At 47.9% G+C, this 17,394-nt stretch overlaps 12 non-coding genes across 12 annotated transcripts; all 12 read left to right on the top strand.

Moving 5' to 3' along the window:
- The first annotated feature begins 817 nt into the window (after positions 1–817).
- LOC142686282 (U2 spliceosomal RNA) lies at positions 818–1,008 on the top strand. Its single transcript, XR_012855644.1, has one exon. It is a non-coding gene; the product is annotated as a U2 spliceosomal RNA (small nuclear RNA).
- Positions 1,009–2,281: 1,273 nt separating this feature from the next.
- LOC142686281 (U2 spliceosomal RNA) lies at positions 2,282–2,472 on the top strand. Its single transcript, XR_012855643.1, has one exon. It is a non-coding gene; the product is annotated as a U2 spliceosomal RNA (small nuclear RNA).
- A 1,300-nt stretch (positions 2,473–3,772) lies between these two features.
- LOC142686280 (U2 spliceosomal RNA) lies at positions 3,773–3,963 on the top strand. Its single transcript, XR_012855642.1, has one exon. It is a non-coding gene; the product is annotated as a U2 spliceosomal RNA (small nuclear RNA).
- Positions 3,964–5,259: 1,296 nt separating this feature from the next.
- On the top strand, positions 5,260–5,450 carry LOC142686279 (U2 spliceosomal RNA). Its single transcript, XR_012855641.1, has one exon. It is a non-coding gene; the product is annotated as a U2 spliceosomal RNA (small nuclear RNA).
- Positions 5,451–6,738: 1,288 nt separating this feature from the next.
- Positions 6,739–6,929, top strand: LOC142686278 (U2 spliceosomal RNA). The gene has a single exon (XR_012855640.1). It is a non-coding gene; the product is annotated as a U2 spliceosomal RNA (small nuclear RNA).
- A 1,288-nt stretch (positions 6,930–8,217) lies between these two features.
- LOC142686461 (U2 spliceosomal RNA) lies at positions 8,218–8,400 on the top strand. The gene has a single exon (XR_012855806.1). It is a non-coding gene; the product is annotated as a U2 spliceosomal RNA (small nuclear RNA).
- Positions 8,401–9,711: 1,311 nt separating this feature from the next.
- LOC142686276 (U2 spliceosomal RNA) lies at positions 9,712–9,902 on the top strand. The gene has a single exon (XR_012855639.1). It is a non-coding gene; the product is annotated as a U2 spliceosomal RNA (small nuclear RNA).
- Positions 9,903–11,186: 1,284 nt separating this feature from the next.
- Positions 11,187–11,377, top strand: LOC142686275 (U2 spliceosomal RNA). The gene has a single exon (XR_012855638.1). It is a non-coding gene; the product is annotated as a U2 spliceosomal RNA (small nuclear RNA).
- Positions 11,378–12,666: 1,289 nt separating this feature from the next.
- Positions 12,667–12,857, top strand: LOC142686442 (U2 spliceosomal RNA). The gene has a single exon (XR_012855789.1). It is a non-coding gene; the product is annotated as a U2 spliceosomal RNA (small nuclear RNA).
- Positions 12,858–14,133: 1,276 nt separating this feature from the next.
- Positions 14,134–14,324, top strand: LOC142686274 (U2 spliceosomal RNA). Its single transcript, XR_012855637.1, has one exon. It is a non-coding gene; the product is annotated as a U2 spliceosomal RNA (small nuclear RNA).
- A 1,280-nt stretch (positions 14,325–15,604) lies between these two features.
- Positions 15,605–15,795, top strand: LOC142686272 (U2 spliceosomal RNA). Its single transcript, XR_012855635.1, has one exon. It is a non-coding gene; the product is annotated as a U2 spliceosomal RNA (small nuclear RNA).
- Positions 15,796–17,079: 1,284 nt separating this feature from the next.
- Positions 17,080–17,270, top strand: LOC142686271 (U2 spliceosomal RNA). Its single transcript, XR_012855634.1, has one exon. It is a non-coding gene; the product is annotated as a U2 spliceosomal RNA (small nuclear RNA).
- Positions 17,271–17,394: the final 124 nt, after the last annotated feature.

The raw sequence follows: 17,394 nt of genomic DNA, 5'->3' as shown, positions 1-17,394 counted from the left end.
AATGTACTGTCGTCCCTACATTTCAAGAAGAAGTAAGAATTGCAGTTGCAACAAAGCCTTGCTTGCCTACAAAGAGAGCAGCAATTTGGATTTGTTACTATGTTACCTAGAAGAATAACAAACTGTGCAAGGATGGAGGTTGTAGGAGCAAGGAGAAGTTGTCTGTAAAGTTGGTGGATGCCTATTTTCCATTTTGCAGTCCCTTGTCTCCCTCTTGTGGCCTCCTGGAGGCAACTAGCTGTGCAAAAAAAAGACAGCCTGGCGGCCGGCTGTTGCAGTGTTGCCCTCTCAGGCAACACTGAGTGACTGACTGAGCCTCACCGTCTTATATAAAGTTCAGACGGAACTTTGCACGTGTCATAGTGGAGCCCTCAGGATTCCAGAGCCAGCTTTCTGACATCATAATGGGGCCTCAGAGATAAAAGCCTGGGCCCAGGCAGTGTTGGTCAGTGCTGCTCAGCAGGCAGCACTGGACTGGACTGGATTACAGCTGATACAAGGTGTGAAGGAACAAGGGGTGGCTGTGGGCATGCACTTGCTGCCGCTGCCAGTGTTTATCTGCATGGCAGCAGGGCATTTGGGCGTTGCCAGGAAGGCGTTTTTATGTAGATTCCTCCTCTTTCAGCACTGCATTGTGGTGCAAGCAAAAGAAGCAAATCCTGTCTGGCTTCCTCTCCGGCCTTTATTCACCTCCCGTGTAGCTGTGAGTGTGTGAGCCTGCAGGGCCCCATGGAATTGCCTAGAAGTAGGCTGAATCGCTGCAAGGGCTGAACAGCAGTATCGGGCAGGCTCGGGCAACGCGCGGCCCGTTCGGGTTATCGCTTCTCGGCCTTTTGGCTAAGATCAAGTGTAGTATCTGTTCTTATCAGTTTAATATCTGATACGTCCCCTATCTGGGGACCATATATTAAATGGATTTTTAGAACAGGGAGATGGAAATAGAGCTTGCTCTGTCCACTCCACGCATTGACCTGGTATTGCAGTATTTCCAGGACCGGTGCACCCTTTCCTTATGTGTTGACTAAAAGCAGATTCCAAAAGTGTTTTTTGTCTTTGCTATTGTTTCTGTCTTTCTGAAGGGATCTCCCCTTTTAATCCCATTATTTCAACACCTGTTGGACAATGCATGAGTGATAATGAGCTCATTGATTAAATGCAATTAATGAATAGATTGCCACCTCTTGTTGTGTGTCGTCTGTGTTTCTGTGTTTCCGGCATTTCACATTGGAACACCTCATTCACCTTCCTTGTCTTCTCTCCGCCCTCCCTTTTAGGTAAGTTAAAGAGCTGCACCTGAGCCAGCCACTGATTGATTGATTGATTGATTGATTGATTGATTGATTGATTGATGCAGCACAACAGTCAAATAGTGGAGTGGAGTAGGGGAACAGCAAACAGCCAATAAAGCAGCCCGCCCGCTCGCCTGCCCGCCACAATGGACCTACCTGTGTACACTAGATGGATGTGATGGAATGTACTGTCGTCCCTACATTTCAAGAAGAAGTAAGAATTGCAGTTGCAACAAAGCCTTGCTTGCCTACAAAGAGAGCAGCAATTTGGATTTGTTACTATGTTACCTAGAAGAATAACAAACTGTGCAAGGATGGAGGTTGTAGGAGCAAGGAGAAGTTGTCTGTAAAGTTGGTGGATGCCTATTTTCCATTTTGCAGTCCCTTGTCTCCCTCTTGTGGCCTCCTGGAGGCAACTAGCTGTGCAAAAAAAAGACAGCCTGGCGGCCGGCTGTTGCAGTGTTGCCCTCTCAGGCAACACTGAGTGACTGACTGAGCCTCACCGTCTTATATAAAGTTCAGACGGAACTTTGCACGTGTCATAGTGGAGCCCTCAGGATTCCAGAGCCAGCTTTCTGACATCATAATGGGGCCTCAGAGATAAAAGCCTGGGCCCAGGCAGTGTTGGTCAGTGCTGCTCAGCAGGCAGCACTGGACTGGACTGGATTACAGCTGATACAAGGTGTGAAGGAACAAGGGGTGGCTGTGGGCATGCACTTGCTGCCGCTGCCAGTGTTTATCTGCATGGCAGCAGGGCATTTGGGCGTTGCCAGGAAGGCGTTTTTATGTAGATTCCTCCTCACTGCATTGTGGTGCAAGCAAAAGAAGCAAATCCTGTCTGGCTTCCTCTCCGGCCTTTATTCACCTCCCGTGTAGCTGTGAGTGTGTGAGCCTGCAGGGCCCCATGGAATTGCCTAGAAGTAGGCTGAATCGCTGCAAGGGCTGAACAGCAGTATCGGGCAGGCTCGGGCAACGCGCGGCCCGTTCGGGTTATCGCTTCTCGGCCTTTTGGCTAAGATCAAGTGTAGTATCTGTTCTTATCAGTTTAATATCTGATACGTCCCCTATCTGGGGACCATATATTAAATGGATTTTTAGAACAGGGAGATGGAAATAGAGCTTGCTCTGTCCACTCCACGCATTGACCTGGTATTGCAGTATTTCCAGGACCGGTGCACCCTTTCCTTATGTGTTGACTAAAAGCAGATTCCAAAAGTGTTTTTTGTCTTTGCTATTGTTTCTGTCTTTCTGAAGGGATCTCCCCTTTTAATCCCATTATTTCAACACCTGTTGGACAATGCATGAGTGATAATGAGCTCATTGATTAAATGCAATTAATGAATAGATTGCCACCTCTTGTTGTGTGTCGTCTGTGTTTCTGTGTTTCCGGCATTTCACATTGGAACACCTCATTCACCTTCCTTGTCTTCTCTCCGCCCTCCCTTTTAGGTAAGTTAAAGAGCTGCACCTGAGCCAGCCACTGATTGATTGATTGATTGATTGATTGATTGATTGATTGATTGATTGATTGATTGATTGATTGATGCAGCACAACAGTCAAATAGTGGAGTGGAGTAGGGGAACAGCAAACAGCCAATAAAGCAGCCCGCCCGCTCGCCTGCCCGCCACAATGGACCTACCTGTGTACACTAGATGGATGTGATGGAATGTACTGTCGTCCCTACATTTCAAGAAGAAGTAAGAATTGCAGTTGCAACAAAGCCTTGCTTGCCTACAAAGAGAGCAGCAATTTGGATTTGTTACTATGTTACCTAGAAGAATAACAAACTGTGCAAGGATGGAGGTTGTAGGAGCAAGGAGAAGTTGTCTGTAAAGTTGGTGGATGCCTATTTTCCATTTTGCAGTCCCTTGTCTCCCTCTTGTGGCCTCCTGGAGGCAACTAGCTGTGCAAAAAAAAGACAGCCTGGCGGCCGGCTGTTGCAGTGTTGCCCTCTCAGGCAACACTGAGTGACTGACTGAGCCTCACCGTCTTATATAAAGTTCAGACGGAACTTTGCACGTGTCATAGTGGAGCCCTCAGGATTCCAGAGCCAGCTTTCTGACATCATAATGGGGCCTCAGAGATAAAAGCCTGGGCCCAGGCAGTGTTGGTCAGTGCTGCTCAGCAGGCAGCACTGGACTGGACTGGATTACAGCTGATACAAGGTGTGAAGGAACAAGGGGTGGCTGTGGGCATGCACTTGCTGCCGCTGCCAGTGTTTATCTGCATGGCAGCAGGGCATTTGGGCGTTGCCAGGAAGGCGTTTTTATGTAGATTCCTCCTCTTTCAGCACTGCATTGTGGTGCAAGCAAAAGAAGCAAATCCTGTCTGGCTTCCTCTCCGGCCTTTATTCACCTCCCGTGTAGCTGTGAGTGTGTGAGCCTGCAGGGCCCCATGGAATTGCCTAGAAGTAGGCTGAATCGCTGCAAGGGCTGAACAGCAGTATCGGGCAGGCTCGGGCAACGCGCGGCCCGTTCGGGTTATCGCTTCTCGGCCTTTTGGCTAAGATCAAGTGTAGTATCTGTTCTTATCAGTTTAATATCTGATACGTCCCCTATCTGGGGACCATATATTAAATGGATTTTTAGAACAGGGAGATGGAAATAGAGCTTGCTCTGTCCACTCCACGCATTGACCTGGTATTGCAGTATTTCCAGGACCGGTGCACCCTTTCCTTATGTGTTGACTAAAAGCAGATTCCAAAAGTGTTTTTTGTCTTTGCTATTGTTTCTGTCTTTCTGAAGGGATCTCCCCTTTTAATCCCATTATTTCAACACCTGTTGGACAATGCATGAGTGATAATGAGCTCATTGATTAAATGCAATTAATGAATAGATTGCCACCTCTTGTTGTGTGTCGTCTGTGTTTCTGTGTTTCCGGCATTTCACATTGGAACACCTCATTCACCTTCCTTGTCTTCTCTCCGCCCTCCCTTTTAGGTAAGTTAAAGAGCTGCACCTGAGCCAGCCACTGATTGATTGATTGATTGATTGATTGATTGATTGATTGATTGATTGATTGATTGATTGATGCAACACAACAGTCAAATAGTGGAGTGGAGTAGGGGAACAGCAAACAGCCAATAAAGCAGCCCGCCCGCTCGCCTGCCCGCCACAATGGACCTACCTGTGTACACTAGATGGATGTGATGGAATGTACTGTCGTCCCTACATTTCAAGAAGAAGTAAGAATTGCAGTTGCAACAAAGCCTTGCTTGCCTACAAAGAGAGCAGCAATTTGGATTTGTTACTATGTTACCTAGAAGAATAACAAACTGTGCAAGGATGGAGGTTGTAGGAGCAAGGAGAAGTTGTCTGTAAAGTTGGTGGATGCCTATTTTCCATTTTGCAGTCCCTTGTCTCCCTCTTGTGGCCTCCTGGAGGCAACTAGCTGTGCAAAAAAAAGACAGCCTGGCGGCCGGCTGTTGCAGTGTTGCCCTCTCAGGCAACACTGAGTGACTGACTGAGCCTCACCGTCTTATATAAAGTTCAGACGGAACTTTGCACGTGTCATAGTGGAGCCCTCAGGATTCCAGAGCCAGCTTTCTGACATCATAATGGGGCCTCAGAGATAAAAGCCTGGGCCCAGGCAGTGTTGGTCAGTGCTGCTCAGCAGGCAGCACTGGACTGGACTGGATTACAGCTGATACAAGGTGTGAAGGAACAAGGGGTGGCTGTGGGCATGCACTTGCTGCCGCTGCCAGTGTTTATCTGCATGGCAGCAGGGCATTTGGGCGTTGCCAGGAAGGCGTTTTTATGTAGATTCCTCCTCTTTCAGCACTGCATTGTGGTGCAAGCAAAAGAAGCAAATCCTGTCTGGCTTCCTCTCCGGCCTTTATTCACCTCCCGTGTAGCTGTGAGTGTGTGAGCCTGCAGGGCCCCATGGAATTGCCTAGAAGTAGGCTGAATCGCTGCAAGGGCTGAACAGCAGTATCGGGCAGGCTCGGGCAACGCGCGGCCCGTTCGGGTTATCGCTTCTCGGCCTTTTGGCTAAGATCAAGTGTAGTATCTGTTCTTATCAGTTTAATATCTGATACGTCCCCTATCTGGGGACCATATATTAAATGGATTTTTAGAACAGGGAGATGGAAATAGAGCTTGCTCTGTCCACTCCACGCATTGACCTGGTATTGCAGTATTTCCAGGACCGGTGCACCCTTTCCTTATGTGTTGACTAAAAGCAGATTCCAAAAGTGTTTTTTGTCTTTGCTATTGTTTCTGTCTTTCTGAAGGGATCTCCCCTTTTAATCCCATTATTTCAACACCTGTTGGACAATGCATGAGTGATAATGAGCTCATTGATTAAATGCAATTAATGAATAGATTGCCACCTCTTGTTGTGTGTCGTCTGTGTTTCTGTGTTTCCGGCATTTCACATTGGAACACCTCATTCACCTTCCTTGTCTTCTCTCCGCCCTCCCTTTTAGGTAAGTTAAAGAGCTGCACCTGAGCCAGCCACTGATTGATTGATTGATTGATTGATTGATTGATTGATTGATTGATTGATTGATGCAGCACAACAGTCAAATAGTGGAGTGGAGTAGGGGAACAGCAAACAGCCAATAAAGCAGCCCGCCCGCTCGCCTGCCCGCCACAATGGACCTACCTGTGTACACTAGATGGATGTGATGGAATGTACTGTCGTCCCTACATTTCAAGAAGAAGTAAGAATTGCAGTTGCAACAAAGCCTTGCTTGCCTACAAAGAGAGCAGCAATTTGGATTTGTTACTATGTTACCTAGAAGAATAACAAACTGTGCAAGGATGGAGGTTGTAGGAGCAAGGAGAAGTTGTCTGTAAAGTTGGTGGATGCCTATTTTCCATTTTGCAGTCCCTTGTCTCCCTCTTGTGGCCTCCTGGAGGCAACTAGCTGTGCAAAAAAAAGACAGCCTGGCGGCCGGCTGTTGCAGTGTTGCCCTCTCAGGCAACACTGAGTGACTGACTGAGCCTCACCGTCTTATATAAAGTTCAGACGGAACTTTGCACGTGTCATAGTGGAGCCCTCAGGATTCCAGAGCCAGCTTTCTGACATCATAATGGGGCCTCAGAGATAAAAGCCTGGGCCCAGGCAGTGTTGGTCAGTGCTGCTCAGCAGGCAGCACTGGACTGGACTGGATTACAGCTGATACAAGGTGTGAAGGAACAAGGGGTGGCTGTGGGCATGCACTTGCTGCCGCTGCCAGTGTTTATCTGCATGGCAGCAGGGCATTTGGGCGTTGCCAGGAAGGCGTTTTTATGTAGATTCCTCCTCTTTCAGCACTGCATTGTGGTGCAAGCAAAAGAAGCAAATCCTGTCTGGCTTCCTCTCCGGCCTTTATTCACCTCCCGTGTAGCTGTGAGTGTGTGAGCCTGCAGGGCCCCATGGAATTGCCTAGAAGTAGGCTGAATCGCTGCAAGGGCTGAACAGCAGTATCGGGCAGGCTCGGGCAACGCGCGGCCCGTTCGGGTTATCGCTTCTCGGCCTTTTGGCTAAGATCAAGTGTAGTATCTGTTCTTATCAGTTTAATATCTGATACGTCCCCTATCTGGGGACCATATATTAAATGGATTTTTAGAACAGGGAGATGGAAATAGAGCTTGCTCTGTCCACTCCACGCATTGACCTGGTATTGCAGTATTTCCAGGACCGGTGCACCCTTTCCTTATGTGTTGACTAAAAGCAGATTCCAAAAGTGTTTTTTGTCTTTGCTATTGTTTCTGTCTTTCTGAAGGGATCTCCCCTTTTAATCCCATTATTTCAACACCTGTTGGACAATGCATGAGTGATAATGAGCTCATTGATTAAATGCAATTAATGAATAGATTGCCACCTCTTGTTGTGTGTCGTCTGTGTTTCTGTGTTTCCGGCATTTCACATTGGAACACCTCATTCACCTTCCTTGTCTTCTCTCCGCCCTCCCTTTTAGGTAAGTTAAAGAGCTGCACCTGAGCCAGCCACTGATTGATTGATTGATTGATTGATTGATTGATTGATTGATTGATTGATTGATGCAGCACAACAGTCAAATAGTGGAGTGGAGTAGGGGAACAGCAAACAGCCAATAAAGCAGCCCGCCCGCTCGCCTGCCCGCCACAATGGACCTACCTGTGTACACTAGATGGATGTGATGGAATGTACTGTCGTCCCTACATTTCAAGAAGAAGTAAGAATTGCAGTTGCAACAAAGCCTTGCTTGCCTACAAAGAGAGCAGCAATTTGGATTTGTTACTATGTTACCTAGAAGAATAACAAACTGTGCAAGGATGGAGGTTGTAGGAGCAAGGAGAAGTTGTCTGTAAAGTTGGTGGATGCCTATTTTCCATTTTGCAGTCCCTTGTCTCCCTCTTGTGGCCTCCTGGAGGCAACTAGCTGTGCAAAAAAAAGACAGCCTGGCGGCCGGCTGTTGCAGTGTTGCCCTCTCAGGCAACACTGAGTGACTGACTGAGCCTCACCGTCTTATATAAAGTTCAGACGGAACTTTGCACGTGTCATAGTGGAGCCCTCAGGATTCCAGAGCCAGCTTTCTGACATCATAATGGGGCCTCAGAGATAAAAGCCTGGACCCAGGCAGTGTTGGTCAGTGCTGCTCAGCAGGCAGCACTGGACTGGACTGGATTACAGCTGATACAAGGTGTGAAGGAACAAGGGGTGGCTGTGGGCATGCACTTGCTGCCGCTGCCAGTGTTTATCTGCATGGCAGCAGGGCATTTGGGCGTTGCCAGGAAGGCGTTTTTATGTAGATTCCTCCTCTTTCAGCACTGCATTGTGGTGCAAGCAAAAGAAGCAAATCCTGTCTGGCTTCCTCTCCGGCCTTTATTCACCTCCCGTGTAGCTGTGAGTGTGTGAGCCTGCAGGGCCCCATGGAATTGCCTAGAAGTAGGCTGAATCGCTGCAAGGGCTGAACAGCAGTATCGGGCAGGCTCGGGCAACGCGCGGCCCGTTCGGGTTATCGCTTCTCGGCCTTTTGGCTAAGATCAAGTGTAGTATCTGTTCTTATCAGTTTAATATCTGATACGTCCCCTATCTGGGGACCATATATTAAATGGATTTTTAGAACAGGGAGATGGAAATAGAGCTTGCTCTGACGCATTGACCTGGTATTGCAGTATTTCCAGGACCGGTGCACCCTTTCCTTATGTGTTGACTAAAAGCAGATTCCAAAAGTGTTTTTTGTCTTTGCTATTGTTTCTGTCTTTCTGAAGGGATCTCCCCTTTTAATCCCATTATTTCAACACCTGTTGGACAATGCATGAGTGATAATGAGCTCATTGATTAAATGCAATTAATGAATAGATTGCCACCTCTTGTTGTGTGTCGTCTGTGTTTCTGTGTTTCCGGCATTTCACATTGGAACACCTCATTCACCTTCCTTGTCTTCTCTCCGCCCTCCCTTTTAGGTAAGTTAAAGAGCTGCACCTGAGCCAGCCACTGATTGATTGATTGATTGATTGATTGATTGATTGATTGATTGATTGATGCAGCACAACAGTCAAATAGTGGAGTGGAGTAGGGGAACAGCAAACAGCCAATAAAGCAGCCCGCCCGCTCGCCTGCCCGCCACAAAGCCCGCCCGCTCGCCTGCCCGCCACAATGGACCTACCTGTGTACACTAGATGGATGTGATGGAATGTACTGTCGTCCCTACATTTCAAGAAGAAGTAAGAATTGCAGTTGCAACAAAGCCTTGCTTGCCTACAAAGAGAGCAGCAATTTGGATTTGTTACTATGTTACCTAGAAGAATAACAAACTGTGCAAGGATGGAGGTTGTAGGAGCAAGGAGAAGTTGTCTGTAAAGTTGGTGGATGCCTATTTTCCATTTTGCAGTCCCTTGTCTCCCTCTTGTGGCCTCCTGGAGGCAACTAGCTGTGCAAAAAAAAGACAGCCTGGCGGCCGGCTGTTGCAGTGTTGCCCTCTCAGGCAACACTGAGTGACTGACTGAGCCTCACCGTCTTATATAAAGTTCAGACGGAACTTTGCACGTGTCATAGTGGAGCCCTCAGGATTCCAGAGCCAGCTTTCTGACATCATAATGGGGCCTCAGAGATAAAAGCCTGGGCCCAGGCAGTGTTGGTCAGTGCTGCTCAGCAGGCAGCACTGGACTGGACTGGATTACAGCTGATACAAGGTGTGAAGGAACAAGGGGTGGCTGTGGGCATGCACTTGCTGCCGCTGCCAGTGTTTATCTGCATGGCAGCAGGGCATTTGGGCGTTGCCAGGAAGGCGTTTTTATGTAGATTCCTCCTCTTTCAGCACTGCATTGTGGTGCAAGCAAAAGAAGCAAATCCTGTCTGGCTTCCTCTCCGGCCTTTATTCACCTCCCGTGTAGCTGTGAGTGTGTGAGCCTGCAGGGCCCCATGGAATTGCCTAGAAGTAGGCTGAATCGCTGCAAGGGCTGAACAGCAGTATCGGGCAGGCTCGGGCAACGCGCGGCCGTTCGGGTTATCGCTTCTCGGCCTTTTGGCTAAGATCAAGTGTAGTATCTGTTCTTATCAGTTTAATATCTGATACGTCCCCTATCTGGGGACCATATATTAAATGGATTTTTAGAACAGGGAGATGGAAATAGAGCTTGCTCTGTCCACTCCACGCATTGACCTGGTATTGCAGTATTTCCAGGACCGGTGCACCCTTTCCTTATGTGTTGACTAAAAGCAGATTCCAAAAGTGTTTTTTGTCTTTGCTATTGTTTCTGTCTTTCTGAAGGGATCTCCCCTTTTAATCCCATTATTTCAACACCTGTTGGACAATGCATGAGTGATAATGAGCTCATTGATTAAATGCAATTAATGAATAGATTGCCACCTCTTGTTGTGTGTCGTCTGTGTTTCTGTGTTTCCGGCATTTCACATTGGAACACCTCATTCACCTTCCTTGTCTTCTCTCCGCCCTCCCTTTTAGGTAAGTTAAAGAGCTGCACCTGAGCCAGCCACTGATTGATTGATTGATTGATTGATTGATTGATTGATTGATTGATTGATGCAGCACAACAGTCAAATAGTGGAGTGGAGTAGGGGAACAGCAAACAGCCAATAAAGCAGCCCGCCCGCTCGCCTGCCCGCCACAATGGACCTACCTGTGTACACTAGATGGATGTGATGGAATGTACTGTCGTCCCTACATTTCAAGAAGAAGTAAGAATTGCAGTTGCAACAAAGCCTTGCTTGCCTACAAAGAGAGCAGCAATTTGGATTTGTTACTATGTTACCTAGAAGAATAACAAACTGTGCAAGGATGGAGGTTGTAGGAGCAAGGAGAAGTTGTCTGTAAAGTTGGTGGATGCCTATTTTCCATTTTGCAGTCCCTTGTCTCCCTCTTGTGGCCTCCTGGAGGCAACTAGCTGTGCAAAAAAAAGACAGCCTGGCGGCCGGCTGTTGCAGTGTTGCCCTCTCAGGCAACACTGAGTGACTGACTGAGCCTCACCGTCTTATATAAAGTTCAGACGGAACTTTGCACGTGTCATAGTGGAGCCCTCAGGATTCCAGAGCCAGCTTTCTGACATCATAATGGGGCCTCAGAGATAAAAGCCTGGGCCCAGGCAGTGTTGGTCAGTGCTGCTCAGCAGGCAGCACTGGACTGGACTGGATTACAGCTGATACAAGGTGTGAAGGAACAAGGGGTGGCTGTGGGCATGCACTTGCTGCCGCTGCCAGTGTTTATCTGCATGGCAGCAGGGCATTTGGGCGTTGCCAGGAAGGCGTTTTTATGTAGATTCCTCCTCTTTCAGCACTGCATTGTGGTGCAAGCAAAAGAAGCAAATCCTGTCTGGCTTCCTCTCCGGCCTTTATTCACCTCCCGTGTAGCTGTGAGTGTGTGAGCCTGCAGGGCCCCATGGAATTGCCTAGAAGTAGGCTGAATCGCTGCAAGGGCTGAACAGCAGTATCGGGCAGGCTCGGGCAACGCGCGGCCCGTTCGGGTTATCGCTTCTCGGCCTTTTGGCTAAGATCAAGTGTAGTATCTGTTCTTATCAGTTTAATATCTGATACGTCCCCTATCTGGGGACCATATATTAAATGGATTTTTAGAACAGGGAGATGGAAATAGAGCTTGCTCTGTCCACTCCACGCATTGACCTGGTATTGCAGTATTTCCAGGACCGGTGCACCCTTTCCTTATGTGTTGACTAAAAGCAGATTCCAAAAGTGTTTTTTGTCTTTGCTATTGTTTCTGTCTTTCTGAAGGGATCTCCCCTTTTAATCCCATTATTTCAACACCTGTTGGACAATGCATGAGTGATAATGAGCTCATTGATTAAATGCAATTAATGAATAGATTGCCACCTCTTGTTGTGTGTCGTCTGTGTTTCTGTGTTTCCGGCATTTCACATTGGAACACCTCATTCACCTTCCTTGTCTTCTCTCCGCCCTCCCTTTTAGGTAAGTTAAAGAGCTGCACCTGAGCCAGCCACTTGATTGATTGATTGATTGATTGATTGATTGATTGATTGATTGATTGATTGATGCAGCACAACAGTCAAATAGTGGAGTGGAGTAGGGGAACAGCAAACAGCCAATAAAGCAGCCCGCCCGCTCGCCTGCCCGCCACAATGGACCTACCTGTGTACACTAGATGGATGTGATGGAATGTACTGTCGTCCCTACATTTCAAGAAGAAGTAAGAATTGCAGTTGCAACAAAGCCTTGCTTGCCTACAAAGAGAGCAGCAATTTGGATTTGTTACTATGTTACCTAGAAGAATAACAAACTGTGCAAGGATGGAGGTTGTAGGAGCAAGGAGAAGTTGTCTGTAAAGTTGGTGGATGCCTATTTTCCATTTTGCAGTCCCTTGTCTCCCTCTTGTGGCCTCCTGGAGGCAACTAGCTGTGCAAAAAAAAGACAGCCTGGCGGCCGGCTGTTGCAGTGTTGCCCTCTCAGGCAACACTGAGTGACTGACTGAGCCTCACCGTCTTATATAAAGTTCAGACGGAACTTTGCACGTGTCATAGTGGAGCCCTCAGGATTCCAGAGCCAGCTTTCTGACATCATAATGGGGCCTCAGAGATAAAAGCCTGGGCCCAGGCAGTGTTGGTCAGTGCTGCTCAGCAGGCAGCACTGGACTGGACTGGATTACAGCTGATACAAGGTGTGAAGGAACAAGGGGTGGCTGTGGGCATGCACTTGCTGCCGCTGCCAGTGTTTATCTGCATGGCAGCAGGGCATTTGGGCGTTGCCAGGAAGGCGTTTTTATGTAGATTCCTCCTCTTTCAGCACTGCATTGTGGTGCAAGCAAAAGAAGCAAATCCTGTCTGGCTTCCTCTCCGGCCTTTATTCACCTCCCGTGTAGCTGTGAGTGTGTGAGCCTGCAGGGCCCCATGGAATTGCCTAGAAGTAGGCTGAATCGCTGCAAGGGCTGAACAGCAGTATCGGGCAGGCTCGGGCAACGCGCGGCCCGTTCGGGTTATCGCTTCTCGGCCTTTTGGCTAAGATCAAGTGTAGTATCTGTTCTTATCAGTTTAATATCTGATACGTCCCCTATCTGGGGACCATATATTAAATGGATTTTTAGAACAGGGAGATGGAAATAGAGCTTGCTCTGTCCACTCCACGCATTGACCTGGTATTGCAGTATTTGCAGGACCGGTGCACCCTTTCCTTATGTGTTGACTAAAAGCAGATTCCAAAAGTGTTTTTTGTCTTTGCTATTGTTTCTGTCTTTCTGAAGGGATCTCCCCTTTTAATCCCATTATTTCAACACCTGTTGGACAATGCATGAGTGATAATGAGCTCATTGATTAAATGCAATTAATGAATAGATTGCCACCTCTTGTTGTGTGTCGTCTGTGTTTCTGTGTTTCCGGCATTTCACATTGGAACACCTCATTCACCTTCCTTGTCTTCTCTCCGCCCTCCCTTTTAGGTAAGTTAAAGAGCTGCACCTGAGCCAGCCACTGATTGATTGATTGATTGATTGATTGATTGATTGATTGATGCAGCACAACAGTCAAATAGTGGAGTGGAGTAGGGGAACAGCAAACAGCCAATAAAGCAGCCCGCCCGCTCGCCTGCCCGCCACAATGGACCTACCTGTGTACACTAGATGGATGTGATGGAATGTACTGTCGTCCCTACATTTCAAGAAGAAGTAAGAATTGCAGTTGCAACAAAGCCTTGCTTGCCTACAAAGAGAGCAGCAATTTGGATTTGTTACTATGTTACCTAGAAGAATAACAAACTGTGCAAGGATGGAGGTTGTAGGAGCAAGGAGAAGTTGTCTGTAAAGTTGGTGGATGCCTATTTTCCATTTTGCAGTCCCTTGTCTCCCTCTTGTGGCCTCCTGGAGGCAACTAGCTGTGCAAAAAAAAGACAGCCTGGCGGCCGGCTGTTGCAGTGTTGCCCTCTCAGGCAACACTGAGTGACTGACTGAGCCTCACCGTCTTATATAAAGTTCAGACGGAACTTTGCACGTGTCATAGTGGAGCCCTCAGGATTCCAGAGCCAGCTTTCTGACATCATAATGGGGCCTCAGAGATAAAAGCCTGGGCCCAGGCAGTGTTGGTCAGTGCTGCTCAGCAGGCAGCACTGGACTGGACTGGATTACAGCTGATACAAGGTGTGAAGGAACAAGGGGTGGCTGTGGGCATGCACTTGCTGCCGCTGCCAGTGTTTATCTGCATGGCAGCAGGGCATTTGGGCGTTGCCAGGAAGGCGTTTTTATGTAGATTCCTCCTCTTTCAGCACTGCATTGTGGTGCAAGCAAAAGAAGCAAATCCTGTCTGGCTTCCTCTCCGGCCTTTATTCACCTCCCGTGTAGCTGTGAGTGTGTGAGCCTGCAGGGCCCCATGGAATTGCCTAGAAGTAGGCTGAATCGCTGCAAGGGCTGAACAGCAGTATCAGGCAGGCTCGGGCAACGCGCGGCCCGTTCGGGTTATCGCTTCTCGGCCTTTTGGCTAAGATCAAGTGTAGTATCTGTTCTTATCAGTTTAATATCTGATACGTCCCCTATCTGGGGACCATATATTAAATGGATTTTTAGAACAGGGAGATGGAAATAGAGCTTGCTCTGTCCACTCCACGCATTGACCTGGTATTGCAGTATTTCCAGGACCGGTGCACCCTTTCCTTATGTGTTGACTAAAAGCAGATTCCAAAAGTGTTTTTTGTCTTTGCTATTGTTTCTGTCTTTCTGAAGGGATCTCCCCTTTTAATCCCATTATTTCAACACCTGTTGGACAATGCATGAGTGATAATGAGCTCATTGATTAAATGCAATTAATGAATAGATTGCCACCTCTTGTTGTGTGTCGTCTGTGTTTCTGTGTTTCCGGCATTTCACATTGGAACACCTCATTCACCTTCCTTGTCTTCTCTCCGCCCTCCCTTTTAGGTAAGTTAAAGAGCTGCACCTGAGCCAGCCACTGATTGATTGATTGATTGATTGATTGATTGATTGATTGATTGATGCAGCACAACAGTCAAATAGTGGAGTGGAGTAGGGGAACAGCAAACAGCCAATAAAGCAGCCCGCCCGCTCGCCTGCCCGCCACAATGGACCTACCTGTGTACACTAGATGGATGTGATGGAATGTACTGTCGTCCCTACATTTCAAGAAGAAGTAAGAATTGCAGTTGCAACAAAGCCTTGCTTGCCTACAAAGAGAGCAGCAATTTGGATTTGTTACTATGTTACCTAGAAGAATAACAAACTGTGCAAGGATGGAGGTTGTAGGAGCAAGGAGAAGTTGTCTGTAAAGTTGGTGGATGCCTATTTTCCATTTTGCAGTCCCTTGTCTCCCTCTTGTGGCCTCCTGGAGGCAACTAGCTGTGCAAAAAAAAGACAGCCTGGCGGCCGGCTGTTGCAGTGTTGCCCTCTCAGGCAACACTGAGTGACTGACTGAGCCTCACCGTCTTATATAAAGTTCAGACGGAACTTTGCACGTGTCATAGTGGAGCCCTCAGGATTCCAGAGCCAGCTTTCTGACATCATAATGGGGCCTCAGAGATAAAAGCCTGGGCCCAGGCAGTGTTGGTCAGTGCTGCTCAGCAGGCAGCACTGGACTGGACTGGATTACAGCTGATACAAGGTGTGAAGGAACAAGGGGTGGCTGTGGGCATGCACTTGCTGCCGCTGCCAGTGTTTATCTGCATGGCAGCAGGGCATTTGGGCGTTGCCAGGAAGGCGTTTTTATGTAGATTCCTCCTCTTTCAGCACTGCATTGTGGTGCAAGCAAAAGAAGCAAATCCTGTCTGGCTTCCTCTCCGGCCTTTATTCACCTCCCGTGTAGCTGTGAGTGTGTGAGCCTGCAGGGCCCCATGGAATTGCCTAGAAGTAGGCTGAATCGCTGCAAGGGCTGAACAGCAGTATCGGGCAGGCTCGGGCAACGCGCGGCCCGTTCGGGTTATCGCTTCTCGGCCTTTTGGCTAAGATCAAGTGTAGTATCTGTTCTTATCAGTTTAATATCTGATACGTCCCCTATCTGGGGACCATATATTAAATGGATTTTTAGAACAGGGAGATGGAAATAGAGCTTGCTCTGTCCACTCCACGCATTGACCTGGTATTGCAGTATTTCCAGGACCGGTGCACCCTTTCCTTATGTGTTGACTAAAAGCAGATTCCAAAAGTGTTTTTTGTCTTTGCTATTGTTTCTGTCTTTCTGAAGGGATCTCCCCTTTTAATCCCATTATTTCAACACCTGTTGGACAATGCATGAGTGATAATGAGCTCATTGATTAAATGCAATTAATGAATAGATTGCCACCTCTTGTTGTGTGTCGTCTGTGTTTCTGTGTTTCCGGCATTTCACATTGGAACACCTCATTCACCTTCCTTGTCTTCTCTCCGCCCTCCCTTTTAGGTAAGTTAAAGAGCTGCACCTGAGCCAGCCACTGATTGATTGATTGATTGATTGATTGATTGATTGATTGATTGATTGATGCAGCACAACAGTCAAATAGTGGAGTGGAGTAGGGGAACAGCAAACAGCCAATAAAGCAGCCCGCCCGCTCGCCTGCCCGCCACAATGGACCTACCTGTGTACACTAGATGGATGTGATGGAATGTACTGTCGTCCCTACATTTCAAGAAGAAGTAAGAATTGCAGTTGCAACAAAGCCTTGCTTGCCTACAAAGAGAGCAGCAATTTGGATTTGTTACTATGTTACCTAGAAGAATAACAAACTGTGCAAGGATGGAGGTTGTAGGAGCAAGGAGAAGTTGTCTGTAAAGTTGGTGGATGCCTATTTTCCATTTTGCAGTCCCTTGTCTCCCTCTTGTGGCCTCCTGGAGGCAACTAGGTGTGCAAAAAAAAGACAGCCTGGCGGCCGGCTGTTGCAGTGTTGCCCTCTCAGGCAACACTGAGTGACTGACTGAGCCTCACCGTCTTATATAAAGTTCAGACGGAACTTTGCACGTGTCATAGTGGAGCCCTCAGGATTCCAGAGCCAGCTTTCTGACATCATAATGGGGCCTCAGAGATAAAAGCCTGGGCCCAGGCAGTGTTGGTCAGTGCTGCTCAGCAGGCAGCACTGGACTGGACTGGATTACAGCTGATACAAGGTGTGAAGGAACAAGGGGTGGCTGTGGGCATGCACTTGCTGCCGCTGCCAGTGTTTATCTGCATGGCAGCAGGGCATTTGGGCGTTGCCAGGAAGGCGTTTTTATGTAGATTCCTCCTCTTTCAGCACTGCATTGTGGTGCAAGCAAAAGAAGCAAATCCTGTCTGGCTTCCTCTCCGGCCTTTATTCACCTCCCGTGTAGCTGTGAGTGTGTGAGCCTGCAGGGCCCCATGGAATTGCCTAGAAGTAGGCTGAATCGCTGCAAGGGCTGAACAGCAGTATCGGGCAGGCTCGGGCAACGCGCGGCCCGTTCGGGTTATCGCTTCTCGGCCTTTTGGCTAAGATCAAGTGTAGTATCTGTTCTTATCAGTTTAATATCTGATACGTCCCCTATCTGGGGACCATATATTAAATGGATTTTTAGAACAGGGAGATGGAAATAGAGCTTGCTCTGTCCACTCCACGCATTGACCTGGTATTGCAGTATTTCCAGGACCGGTGCACCCTTTCCTTATGTGTTGACTAAAAGCAGATTCCAAAAGTGTTTTTTGTCTTTGCTATTGTTTCTGTCTTTCTGAAGGGATCTCCCCTTTTAATCCCATTATTTCAACACCTGTTGGACAATGCATGAGT

The sequence above is a fragment of the Rhinoderma darwinii genome (genome assembly GCF_050947455.1).
Source record: "Rhinoderma darwinii isolate aRhiDar2 chromosome 5 unlocalized genomic scaffold, aRhiDar2.hap1 SUPER_5_unloc_17, whole genome shotgun sequence".
NCBI classification, from domain to species: domain Eukaryota; kingdom Metazoa; phylum Chordata; class Amphibia; order Anura; family Rhinodermatidae; genus Rhinoderma; species Rhinoderma darwinii.
The sequence above is the reverse complement of the archived record's forward strand: the minus strand, read 5'-3'. Positions and strand labels throughout refer to the sequence as shown.